Source organism: Mustela nivalis (assembly GCF_964662115.1).
Source record: "Mustela nivalis genome assembly, chromosome: 5".
NCBI classification, from domain to species: domain Eukaryota; kingdom Metazoa; phylum Chordata; class Mammalia; order Carnivora; family Mustelidae; genus Mustela; species Mustela nivalis.
The window spans coordinates 146,128,647-146,140,841 of record NC_139024.1 but is presented as its reverse complement, the minus strand read 5'-3'; the positions used below and the strand labels follow the sequence as shown (position 1 = coordinate 146,140,841).

Here is a 12,195-nt window from a genome sequence, read left to right as displayed (position 1 = left end):
TTTTTACCATTTATTACCAAGGGGAAATGGAACAATCCCAATGCCAGAATCTTACAAGCTTCCTACTTTTTTTTTTTTCTTTTAAGATTTATTTATTTGCGAGGCAGAGAGCATGAGCGAGTGCACAGGCAGGGGGTAAGTGGCAGAGGGAGAAGCAGGTTCCTAGCTGAGCAGGGAGCCGGATGTGGGACTCTATCCCAGGACCCTGGGATCAGGACTGAGCTGAAGGCGACGCTTATCTGACGGATCCCCCTGGGCGCCCTCAAGCTTCTTACTTCTTGATCCATGCCTGGTTTTCTTGGTCCATTCCCAGATGGTGTTTGAAAATATTTCCCGGGCTTTTATTCCTGTGTGGTTTTCACCCATCCACGAACCCTCGGTCCTTCTGAGGCACCCTTTTGGCCTGTGGTCCCTGGAGTGGGTCCCTCTTCCCCACGCCGGTGGAACTTTGAGAACAAACCCCCATGTTTGTTGGGGTTTGCCCTCTGGGCTCACCATGCCTACCCCTTCCTCGGTATCTCTGAGCACCTGCAGGCCGGAATTCCCACCTGTCCGGAGGAAGGGCATTCGCTTGGCATTTTCTCTTTTGTAAGCCATGGAATCATACTCTGTATTTCCAAAAAATTCTATTCCAAGCCAATCATAAATGTAAAAAGATTTGGCTTTAGAGAGATAGGTTTTAGGTCTGAGAAGTTTTACTTCCGTGGCACGCCTCATTCCTAAGAAAAGGGAATTTGCTCATGGACTTGAGAAGTCATCCAAGTTTAGATGCTCTTTGGAGGGTTTTGGAAATGTAGAGACCTGGGTTTGGAATCCTGGATGGGCCAGAACATACGAGGCAGGTCCCTTAACCACCCTGTTCCTCCGTCTCCCAAAGGGGAGGTTGGTATGGAGCTCAGAGGTGTGGCGAGGGGTAAGTGAGACGGTGACTATAGACGGGGTCCTACAGTTTCAGGCCCTGGCAGGTGCTGTAAGGACAGTCCCTTATATAGAGGGAGCAAGTAATCCAGAGGCGGAGACGGGCCCTTCTCTTTTGCTAGATAGAGAATGCCTGGGTGGAAGAGCCTGGAATGGGGATGGTTCATTATTTAGCTGTCCCTGGAGCCCTGCCCAGCTGTGTCGATGCTCCTGTCTGTTCTGCTAAAAGGACGCAGAACAGTTAAACGGGAACATAGTTCTTACGCTGTTTTGGGGTTTTTCTTCTTTGTTCAACATCAAAGTGGGTCCACAGTCCCTTTTGCCGGTTTATACATACTGTTGCACTCAGAGAAAGGCTGGAGGAGCTGCTCGGGCTGTCTGATTAGTGGTGAATCCCTTGCAGGCCGGCTTAGCAGGCCAAATGGATTCTACCCTGTGATGTTTTAATAATAAGGGGGGTGGGGGGAAGCTCCCTCCCTTTCTGAAGGAGACTTTGCGGAGGCCCCGCTAATAAATCATTTGTTCGCTGTAAATGCACTCTTGCATTCCCTGAAGTACTTCCTCAGATGGGTCTCCCTTGAAATTTCTCATCAAGGGCAAATAGCTCGCAGCCCCCATGGCCGAGCCCCTCTCCAGCCCGTCCGAGGATGCAGCTTCAGCTCGTGACCAGCCCCCAGGGACTCATGAGTGCACAAAGCCCGTGGTGCACGTGGTGCATGGGGAAACAGAGTCAGAGGGGCCACTCTGTCTCCACCCCCCTGCCCCACCCATCATGCTTGAGTTCCCCTTCCACTCTGAATTGCACGAGAGATGAAAACCAGTGCTGTCAAGGATTTGGAAACTGGCCATGGCTGTCCCAGTAACCCTTACAGTTGCCTGATATCCCTCCTTCCCCCAAGCCTGCCCGGGGATTGCACTGGCCTGTCTGAATCGAATTCTCTTCCTCCTCCAGCAGGCCCTGGGAGAGCCACGTGGCCCCGTCCGGGCCAGGCTCCCCTGGGCCTGCACCCCTGTGCTTCCCGTCCAGCCCCGGGGGGGAAGCTGCTTGCCTGTTCCATCAGCTGGAGTCGTTTGGAGCCCGCCAGGTTCTCCTTCCCGTACAGGTGTGCAACTGGGATAACCGATGATTAATGCATGTGTCTGGCCGGGCCTTCCGGGTAATTCGATTTGCTTGATATCCAGAGTACCCCCCGCCCCCTTCCTTCTGCCTCCCTTTCTTTCCCTGAGTTTGTGGCAGTGTTTACCTTGGTTTGTGTTTTCAGTTGATGAATGACACTTGTTTCTGGTGTTCGTTTCCGCCCAAGTTGTAATTAAATTTTGCACGAGGCTTTTGTAATTATGATTCAGGGCCTCCCTCCCGCATCGGACCTCTCAAAAGTTCTCCAGCGTTCAGAACTTTTTTTTGTCCTTCTCACCAAACAAACCCCAGTGCTGCGGGGCCATTACCTCCGGATTCTACGGTTTGCGATGGCAAAAGCCACATCCTGCTTCCTGATGGGATCCATTAGGCTGGAGGGAGGGACAGACTCCCAGAGAGACAGACTTGTCTGCTGGAGGAGAGCTGTGCTCTGCTCCAGGTAAGGGGACGTCTGCAAAATTACCCCTTCACAGAGATGCCACCCGGCCCCGCGGGAGGGGTCCTGTCTCTATAAAGGGTGAGGCGAAGTTGTGTTTTCTTTTCTCCTTTTAAGAGCTCTGTGGAAGAGGAAGCAGCCTGTGTCTGTTCCAACTGAAAGAATGCCCACACAGCCGAGCCAGCAAGAGCAATGAATTCACGGTCCAGGAAATAGATGAACGAAACCAACCCAGGTTACTATCTGTCTGCAAAGCTGAGATAAAATTAGAGCAAATATGTCTGGGTCCGTTTATGCTGGGTCCACATCGAGGCCAAGAGTAAACTGAACGTGCTTCTGGGGTTGCAAACACTGGCTAAGTTTCTTCAAATATATGATCCCGCTGCTTTTGTTTTGGTTTGCCTAGTTCCCTCTTAGAAGACTCACGAGGAAGATATTCTGCATTGGAAGAGGAGAAAACTTTTTTCTTAAAGCGCTGAGAGGCCCGTGAGGCCCGTGAGGATGAGGGGACGGCCTAGAAACCCCTTTATGGTTTCAGCGCGGGGTTTCCGGGGACACACAGGGCATGGGTTGTCGTCCTTGTTTCCCCGGGCAGCGCTTCCGACCCTGTTGGGGACAGTGGTGACAAGCTGGGGCTCTGGAGCAGAGGAGGCAGCTGGTGTCGGGACATGGATTCTGTTCCCTCCTCTGTCTCTGATGAGTGCTGGGACCTTGCACAAGCCATCACTCAGCCTCCGTGTCCTCGCTACAGATGAAGGGAGTCAAATAAAATAACGTCCTAAAGTCCCTCAGAGCCTTATCTCCAGAACCTAATTACGGCCACCAGGAGATCTGTTGTATAGCCAAGCAATAAAGGGAACGAGGCAGACGAAGGAGGCTGCCAGAAATGTTAGGAAAGCGGGGTCTCCCTCTGAATGGCAGGAGGAGGCACCCTGTGGAGCTGGGGTTCGCTGGGCCAGAGATCCAGTAGAGAGTAAGCTCCAGGAGTGTTTGGGGAAGCCGAATGCGTGGAGAAAGTGCTGGGATGGGTAGGCTGGACTGGAGGGCGACGGTGTTGAATTCTGGCCCAAGTTTTAGAACCTGAGCCTGTGGGCAAAAGGCAGCTATCGGAGGTGTGGTGGACCAGAGGGAAGGCTGGACAAGGTGTGTTTTGGCGACAGTGTGGAAACAGGCCAGCCTTCATTTTTTTTTTTTTTTTAAGATTTTATTTATTTATTTGAGAGAGAGAAGCAGAGAGCATGAGCATAGGGAAGAGGCAGAGGGAGAAGCAGACTCCCCACTGAGCAGAGAGCCCGACGCGACGCTGGGCTTGATCCCAGGACCCTGAGATCATGACCTGAATTGAAGGCAGACGCCCAACCTACTGAGCCACCCAGGCGCCCTGACCAGACTTTCTTTGCTACAAATACTGGCCTCTCAGTGGGGATAGAAACTTCACCTTGCCATACTCCAGCGGGCTCCCAAACATGGCTCTTCCCTGCTCAGTGGTGCTCAGTCGGTCAGTGATAGAGGACTGGGTCAGAGGACGGGGTGGAAGGCAAGTAACCACTTGTGGAGAGTGGTAATTGCATTAAAAATTTATTTTATTGTGGTAAAATATCCATATTGTAAAATTTACCATTTTAGCCACTTCTAGGTATGTAATTCGGTGGTGTTTAGTACCTCCACATTGTTGTGGAACCATCACCACCATCCATTTCCAGAACTTCCTCATCTTCCCAAACAGAAACTCTGTACTTATTAAACAGTAAGTCCTTGTTCCTGCCTCTCCCTAGCTCTTGGGAACCACTATTCTACCTTCTGTCTCTAGAAATTTGCCTATTTTAGGTATCTCACATAAGTAGAATCATAAAATATTTGTCCTTTTGTGTCTGGCTTCTTTCTTTCTTTCTTTTTTTTAAGATTTTATTTAGGGACTCCTGGGTGGCTCAGATGGTTAAGCGTCTGCCTTTGGCTCAGGTCATGGTCCCAGGGTCCTGGGATCGAGCCCCGCATTGGGCTGCCTGCTCAGCAGGAAGCCTGCTTCTCCCTCTCCCACTCCCTCTGCTTGTGTTCCCTCTCTTGCTGTCTCTCTCTCTCTCTCTGTCAAATAAATAAATAAAATCTTTTTTAAAAATTTTATTTATTTGAAAGAGAGAGTGCACCAGTGGGACCATTGAGGGGCCAGGTAGATGGTAGAGGGAGAAGGAGAAGCAGGCTCCCTGACAAGCAGGGAGTCTGATGACACAGGACTCACTCCTAGGACCCTGGGATCATGACTGGAGCTAAAGGCAAAAGATTTTATTTATTTATTTGACAGACAGGGTTCACAAGTAGGCAGAGAGAGAGAACCAGGGAAACAGGCTACCTGCCAAGCAGAAAGCCCGATGCAGGGCTCCATCCCAGGACCCTGGGACCATGACCTGAGCCAAAGGCAGAGACTTTAATCCACTGAGCCACCCAGGTGCCCCTAAAGGCAGATACTTAACTGACTGAGCCACCCAGGCACCCCATGTCTGGCTTATTTCATTTAGCATGATGTCCCAGAAGTTCTGTGTTGTGATGTATGTCAGACCTTCTCTCCTTTGAAGGTTGACTAATAATTCGTTGTAGGTGTAGACCACATTTTGTTTATCCATTCATCTGCTGGTGTTCACTTGGGTTGTTTCTACCTTTTGGGTCTTGTGGGTGATGTTGCATTTAAAATTTAAAATTTGGCTGAAGAAAGTTTTATTCTCTATAAGGTGTGCTCTGCATTGAAAAACATTTCTCTGTGGAGAGCTTAGAGCAACTGAGATATTCCTTGATGAACTAGGTGCCTTGGATGTCTTAGAGAACAGGACCTGAGGGTTGTGGCATGTGTGGAACTAGAATGACTTTTTTGACAGCTACTTTAAGCTCTCACTATGGTCATTAGAAAAGGTCTCGGTAGAGGAAGGAAGGCTTCCTGTGAAGACTCCTCTGGAAGGAGGCAGAGAGTCAATTTTCTGCCCTCAGTCCCTACACCTGTGTGACTTTTTTTTTCTCTTACCCCTCAACCAAATCCACTCTTGAAGGTGGATTATTTGCCAAAACAAGCACTGACTGACCTAAAACCCATTTGTTGTTTCTCCCAAGAAGTAGTTGCCTTTTCAGTCTCATTTCTTCTTAGGGAATAAGATTAGGGTTTGTTCACTGTCAAATGGACCCCAGAGTTTGACACTCAGATGGAAGAGTTGTGGACAGTCTTTCTAGACCTTCTACCTTGCTATAAATCTTGCTCAGGTGACTTCTTCTCATACACCATTTGGGCTTGAGGAAGAAGGTACTGGTTCTTCGGGGGAAGATTTTGTCCTCACAGGAGGAATGGTGAAGGAATTCGAAATCTGGAGGATGGGAGAAGCATCCCCTTGTTTTTGCTACCTTTTAGTCACCATCTTTCCTGGGGAGAATCCACACATTGTCCCAGGGGTCTGTGCAGAACTTTGAAGCTTCTAAGCTTTTCTGGATAGGGGAGCTGAAACCATGACTCCCTTTCTTTGGGGACTATCTAGACATTTTAGCATTGGGGAAATTCCCCTTAATTGGTTACACAAGGTGTGACTGACCTGCCTGGATAAGGGACCCCCCAGGTGTTCGCACACAGAACTGCAAGAGAGTCAACTTCCGTAAGCGCTCTGAACAGCCATGTAGCTTTCTGGTGATGAGCATCATCTCAGGGCTCCCACTCTGCCTCCACACCTCCAACCCGTGAGACTCAGAGCAGGCTTGTGTTATCCCAGGTAACCTCACAGAGATGTGACAAGAGTTGGGTTTCTGTGCTTCAGCAAGGAGGATTAGAAAGAGAAGCGCTGGTGGACCAAGCAGCCACCATGACAGGGTGTGGTCAAGGAACTTGCAAAGGGTTTTTTCTCTTTGGGAACCCAATAAGGAGGAGAAAGTTTGTAGTATGGCTATTAAGCATTCAGTCAGCCAGTTCGCCAAAAAATCCTTATTGAGTACTTCTTAGGTCCTGGGTGTACTTCTCTTAAGAGATAAAAGCAAGGTCTGTTTTCCATGTGCATACAGGTTTAGGGGAAAGGCAAGTTCATAACCAATTATAAGGTAGAGAGTGGAAGATTGTATTTCCCCCAAATGGCCATAGTAATTACTCTACAATATAGTATATTACTAAAAAATTTAATGTATAGTAAGGCCAACATATTAGAAGACATTTAGTGCTGAAATGATAGTTCAGCTGTGCTCACAGATTTCAAGAGGAGTGGGCATGCCTCGGCATGAGGGGCTACCTTGAGAAGCACCAGGATCATGAGGAGAGGAGGGAAAAACTGGGGCAAGAGTCTCCATTGTGGAGACGCCCAGGTGGCTCAGTAGGTTAAGCGTCTGCTTTCAACTCAGGTCATGATCCTGAGGTCCTGGGATTGAGCCCTGCATTGGGCTCCCTGCTGGGTGAGGAATCTACTTCTCCCTCTGCCTGTCTCTCTCTCTCTCTTTCTCTCTCTCCCCTTCTCTTACAAATAAATAAATAAAATCTTAAAAAAAGAAAGAAAAAATAAAAAAAGAATCTCCATTGTGGTTTCAAAGGGAAGGCACCGATGAGGTAGGGTAAGCAGACTTAGGTTTGTCTACTTGGGTAATTTAGTGTGGGCTCTGAGGCTTAGGGACTGTCCCTAGCTGTCTGGGACCTGGCCCTGGGGTGATGAGGGTATGGAGATAGTAGTGCAGAGTGTGAGAGACCAAAGAAACGTCGGTTGTGTGTGGGCTTTGGATTGGTTGGTTTGTATTTGAAAAGTGTGCTTGTGGGTAAATAATTTACTATCTCTAGGAATTGGTCAACCCTGAAAGGGACAACCTCTTCAGGGCTGGCAAGGCCCCAAACATCGAAGTATTAGATTACAGAAAATAAAAGATGTGCTTCCTACAGTGGTATTTCGGGTCCCATGTGTTTTCCAGAAACTTGTCACTCCTTCATCAGGAAGGGAATCTATTTCCTTGTACCTTGAGCTTGGAAGACCTTTGGGATTGCCTTGATGAATCGATTGTGAAGGAAGTAACACCGTGGCTCCAAGGTTGGGTTATCAGAAACAATATGGCTTCTACTTGCCTCTCTTTTGGTTGGGATATTGGCCCTGGGAACATAGATGCCAGGTTGTGAGGAAACCCAAGGCACGTAGAGGTGACACTTTTGATTCTGATTGAGAACCCCAGTTAAGGTCCCAGTTGTTAGACTGTATCAGGCGCTGCACAAGTGAGTGAACAGTGAGATCTAGCCCCCAGTCTTTGAACCGCGCTGTCTGATGCCAACTAGAGCAGAGGGAAGCGGTCCTCGATGAGCCTGCCCACGTGCACCTCTGTACGCAGAATAAATGACGTCATTATTTTCAGCCCCTAGTCTTGGGGTAGTTTTTTGCACAGTGGCAGGTAATGGGCACACAGGGTAAGGTCAAGCTGGGTCAGGGAGCACCGGATATTCTGGATACAAATGGGGAGGGTGGGACAGGGATGGGGTGGAGTAGGTCAGAAAAGACATCCCAGAAATAATAATGGCCGAGTCTGAGAGCTTACAGTATGCCCAGGTGCTATTTTAAGGACTTCGTGTGAGTCTGAACTGTTTCTATTCCCAACACTTCTGACACCAAATGTGGGGCTTTGCCTCACACCAAAAAATTCTTTAACTCTCTGGACACCAGCTGGGGGTCCTATAGTTCAATTCAGTTCTGACACTGCCTGAAGTTAGAGCAGACATCACAGGTTAAGGGCTCTGTCCCACAAGACTGCTCCCACCACCCCATCACTGCAGACACTAATTACAAGTCCCAGGTTATAACCTGTCCTTCTGACCACACAACTATAAATGATCCCCTTCTCATGTTTGACAACTTGCTAGAGTGGCTTCCACAACTCAGGAAAGCACTTTACTTCTTACTGTTTGTTGCCAGTTTATTATAAAGGTTATAGCTCAGTAACAGCCAAATGCAAGAGAAGCGTAGGGCAAGGGATGCAGGTGGGAGAGGTCCCCCGAGCTCCCATGCCTTCTCTGAGCATGCCAGCCCCCCAGCACTTGGATATGTGCTCCAGCTTAGAAACTCACCAAACCTACTGTTTACGGGTTTTTTGGAGGTTCCATCACATAGGCTTGACTGATTAACTCACTGACCATTAGTGAGTGAATTCAATCTCTAGCCCCACTCAACTCCCTGCAATTGTGGGGCTGGGGCTGAAAGTTCCAGCCCTCTCTCTGCAGGTGGGTTCCTCTGGCAACCAGCCTTCTTCCTGAAGCTCTCTGGGGGTCCACCATGAATCACCTGTTTAGCCCAAGCTCAAGTATGGAAAGGGGCTGGTTATGAGTAACAAAAGATGCTCCTATCTCTCAGAAAATCTCAAGGATTTTATTTTATTTATTTTTGAGTAAATTTGAATTCCAGTGTAATTAGCATACAGTGTTACATTAGTTTCAAATATACAGTATAGCGGTTCAGCCCATTTGTGTGTGACTCTGCTCATTATGACCAGTGTGTTCTCAATTCCCTTCACCTGTTTCACCCATCCCCCCTCCACCTCCCCTCTGGGAACCATCAGTTCTCTACAATTAAGAATTTGTTTTTTGGTTTATCATTTTTTCCCCCTTGGTTCATCCATCCATCTACCTTTCTTTCTTTCTTTCTTTCTTTCAAGATTTTATTTATTTATTTGAGAGAGAGAGCGCACAAGCAGGGGGAGTGGCCGGTAGAGAGAAAGGGAGAAGGCAGCTCCCCACTGAACAAGGAGCCCGATGTGGGACTCCATCCCAGGACCCTGGGACCATGACCTGAGTCGAAGGTCATGGCTTAATCCATCGAGCCACCTAAGCATCCCGACTGGTCTTGTTTCTTAAATTCCATGTATGCGTGAAATCATATGATATTTGTCTTTCTCTGATGGACTTATTTTACTTAGCATTATACCCTCTAGAGCCATCAGTGTTGTTTCAAATGGTAAGATTTCATACCACTTCTTCTTTATCCATTAATCTATCCATGGACACTTGTGCTGCTTCCATAATTCGGCTATTGTAAATAATGCTGCAATAAACATAGGGTACATATATCCCTTCAAATTAGCATTGCATCCTTTGGGTAAGTACCCAGTAGTGAAATTACTAGATTGCAGGGTAGTTTCTTATTTTTAATTTTTTGCGGAAACTACGTACTGTTTTCCACAGTGGCTGCACCAGTTTGCATTCCCACCTTTTCCAAAGGAGGATTCCTTTTCCTCCACATCCTCACCAACACTCGTTACTTCTTGAGTCTTTGATGTTAGCCGTTCTGACAGGCGTGAGGTGATAGCTCACTGTGGTTTTGATTTGTAGGAAATTCTGAGGATTTTAGAAGCTCTGTGTCAGGAACTGGGGAGAAGATCAAATATATATTTCTTAAGGTATCACAAGGCATTAATTCATGTAATCCTTGTACTAACCCTACAGCGTTAGTACCGTCCCTACTCCGAAGGTGAGGAAACCAAGCTCGGAAGTCACACAGCTAGAGGAGCACGTAGAACCAGGGTTTCAGTCAGGTGGTCTGGCTTCCGAGTGCGTGCTTTCAACTGCAAGATTATGTCGTTTTATTGATTCACAGCCTCTTTCTTTATCACAGAAAAACAGGGACCGCTCGTTCACTCATTCACTCAACATTTACGGAGTGCCTACTTCATGGAGCAATGACGCATGAGCTGATCTGTAGAATGAAGAGTTAGAAGCTCTACATGTGAAGGCTAATCCTCTAGCAGAAGAGATAAAGCCAGGGAAAAAACCTGATGCATTTTACCTTAACCTTTTTTATTTTGGAGTAAAGATAGATTCACAGGAAGCTGTGAGGAAAAGGTACAGGGGGTTCCCATGCTCACATCAGCTCTCTCTGCTTAAAGTTGGCGTCTTGCCTCATGACAGGTCGACATGAGCGCAAGGGAACTGATACTGGTATAATTCACAAGCTATTTGGTCTTCCCAGTTCTGCACGTGCTTGTGTGCGGGCCGTGAGCGGACCAGAGTCCTCTCCCATGCAGTCTCTCACTGTCATCACGATCAAGATGCACAGCTCTTCCTTCACCACCAGCCTGGCTCCGTGAGTGGGATCGGGACATAGGGCTGGTGCAGTTGAACCATGAACTGGCCGGAGAGGCAGGCAGAGCCCATGTGCACGGAGGATGTCCCCACATTAGGGGGCTTGAAGATTATATGGAAAGTTTGAAACAGTGATAAGGGCTAATACAGAAATACCTACAAAGAGAGGCAATGGGGCATCTTACGTTCACGCTGAGGTGGAAGTGGCTTCTGTTAGAGCCTCTCCTGAGAGTGGGCTTACAGAGTTGCAGGGAAAGAGAGAATGGGGACAGTGGGGGTTCGTGTGTGGAGGTGGGTGGGTGCAGGCGACCAGCGCCCTGACCTGCGCCCGGCCCTATGTGTCTTCCTCTGCCCCTTGCTGGTCACTGCCTCCTGAGCCGCCCTGGGGCACTGGCTCCCCAGCGTCCCTCACCCCACCACCCTCCAGCCCGTCTGATCTGGAAACAGTCACACAGGATTATTGTGTTTAGGGTTTGTCTGTAATCTGTAGTGAAATATAGAGCACACCTTTACAGTTTATCTCATTTTCTTCCTGTCACCAAAGCAAAGTGTTAAGAAGAGTAAGTCATTTTACAGTTGCTGTTACTGCTGCTGCATTTAGATGAGAAAAATGATTTGCTTGAGCAAAGTGGCGATCAGATAAATCCCAAGAATTTGTTTCTTTAAAAAAAAAAAAATGCTTGGGAGTGGGGGTGCTGCTGCCTTGTTCTTGGAGGGGGTGCCTCAGGATTCTTTGGCTTCATTTGGAAGGAGTCTTGTCAGTTCCCTCTGTCACCTTCGGAGTCGCATTGGGATAGTAGAATGGAGGCATTGCAGCCCTTTGGAATCTGATAAAACCCTCTCCTTTCTCAGGATCTCACTTAATCCTCCCAACGAGGTAGGTAGGGTAGTGTGGGTTATATAATCTCCAGTTTACAAATAAAAGAGAGTGAGAGACGAACATGCCATCGCACAGATAACAAGGAGGGGGTACATCTCTCAACGTCCCATGTGTGCAACAGCCTAGACTTTTTGGATGACCCATTGGAATATGTGGGATCCAACTGGTTTTCAGATGAGACACTCCAGAGAGAAGCAGGGAAAGGCACTTGCCATCAGTTCTGTGCTCGTTTTGTGCCGAGAGCAGAGTGGGCAGGGTGGCTCACTTTTGTTCTCTCATTTAACCCAAGACTGGAGAACACCAGAACCCAAAACAAATGCAGAAGGCATTCTCCAGGGCTGGCTTTTAACAAAGCTGTAAGCGATCACAGTTTTGGGTGGCCTGGGCTTCCGCTACATGAAGTTCTTCCTTTTCTTCTGGGCCGTGTCCTGCCTCTTCCCTCCCCGGGGACAGCACCATTCCCGGATGGACTGAGCTCGCCCCCTGTGGCTTGTGTTTCTGCAGCAGTGACTCACTCTCATGAGCTCTCCTTCCCTTGGCAACTCACGAGTCCTTATCCTCACAGGTTCGCCAGGACCTCCAGCCTCTGGAATCTCCACGAGGTATTTCCGAGAATGTGCAGGGTGTCCTACAGTCACTAAGGACAAGCCTGTCAGCATTCTGACCGCTGACCCCACCGGAGGGCCAAGTCTGCTCCCTTCTGTGTTGCTCCCTGCTGTGGGGTTGCACCATCCTCAGGATTTCAGCCGCAACGTCCTCTTGGCTTC

At 48.4% G+C, this 12,195-nt stretch overlaps 1 long non-coding RNA gene across 1 annotated transcript; it reads left to right on the top strand.

Annotated features, from left to right (window-relative positions):
- The first annotated feature begins 1,884 nt into the window (after window positions 1-1,884).
- Window positions 1,885-3,278, top strand: LOC309865473. Its single transcript, XR_014312120.1, has 3 exons — window positions 1,885-2,021; window positions 2,348-2,495; window positions 2,610-3,278. It is a non-coding gene; the product is annotated as an uncharacterized lncRNA (long non-coding RNA).
- Window positions 3,279-12,195: the final 8,917 nt, after the last annotated feature.